Genomic DNA, 1,181 nt, shown 5'->3' with positions numbered 1-1,181 from the left:
TGTTTCCATAGGGTTCTCCCATGTAATTCACCTCTTCCATTGCAGGATTCTCAGGGTCATAAGCTTCTCCTTCAGAGGAGGCTTCTTTAGCACTGCCAGATGCAGCTTGTAATCCAGTCAGATTCTGAGAAATTATATTGACTTGATGAATCAATATTTTTTTCTGAGCCAATATGGCATTCTGAGTATCAATCCCAAGAACTCCTTTCTTCTGAGTTGTTCCATTGCTCACAGGATTTCTTTTAAAAGTGTACATGAACTGGTTATTTGCAACCATTTCAATGGGTTCCTGGGCTTCTGCAGGTGTTTTCTTCAGATGAATAAATCTACATGCAGAATGGTCCATTGACATCTTGGAGAACTCAGACAGACCATCATAGAAGATACCTATGATGCTCCATTATGAAAGCATGTCAGAAGGACACCTTCTAGTCAATTGCTTGTATCTTTCCCAAGCTTCATAGAGGGATTCACCTTCCTTCTGTTTGAAGGTTTGAACTTCCACTCTAAGCTTACCCATCTTTTGAGGTGGAAATAATTTAGCTAAGAAGGCATTTACCAGCTTTTTCCAAGAGATCAGGCTGTCTCTAGGTTGTGAGTTTAACCATATACTAGTTCTGTCTCTTACAGCAAAAGGGAAAAGCATAAGTCTGTAGACCTCGGGATCAACTCCATTGGTCTTAACAGTGTCACAGATTTGCAAAAATTCATCCAGGAACTGATGAGGATCTTCCAATGGAAGTCCATGAAACTTGCAATTTTGTTGCATCAGAGAAACTAATTGAGGCTTAAGCTCAAAGTTGTTTGCTCCAATGGCAGGAATAGAGATGCTTCTCCCATAAAAGTCGGGAGTAGGTGCAGTAAAGTCACTAAGCACCTTCCTTGCATTGTTGGCATTGTTGTTATTTTCGGCTGCCATGTCTTCTTTTTTTTCAAAAATTTCTGTCAGGTCTTCTCCAGAGAGTTGTGCTTTAGCTTCCTCTTCAGAGTCCTTTCAGGTTCAGGATCAGCTTCAACAAGAATGCCTTTATCTTTGTTCCTACTCATATGAAAGGGAAGAAAACAAAGAAAGTATGGAATTCTCTATGTCACAGTATAAAGATTCCTTGGTGTGTCAGAAGAAAAGGATAATAGAAGGATGAGATAGATAAAGAAGAATTCGAACATATAAAGAGGGGAGA

The 1,181-nt window shown here is 39.6% G+C and overlaps 1 non-coding gene across 1 annotated transcript; it reads left to right on the top strand.

The window, feature by feature from the left end:
- Window positions 1–406: 406 nt before the first annotated feature.
- LOC130977279 (small nucleolar RNA R71) lies at window positions 407–514 on the top strand. Its single transcript, XR_009084979.1, has one exon. It is a non-coding gene; the product is annotated as a small nucleolar RNA R71 (small nucleolar RNA).
- The last annotated feature ends 667 nt before the right edge of the window (window positions 515–1,181 follow it).

This window comes from Arachis stenosperma, chromosome 4 (assembly GCF_014773155.1).
Source record: "Arachis stenosperma cultivar V10309 chromosome 4, arast.V10309.gnm1.PFL2, whole genome shotgun sequence".
NCBI classification, from domain to species: Eukaryota; Viridiplantae; Streptophyta; class Magnoliopsida; order Fabales; family Fabaceae; genus Arachis; species Arachis stenosperma.
This window is presented reverse-complemented; position numbering and strand designations above follow the sequence as displayed.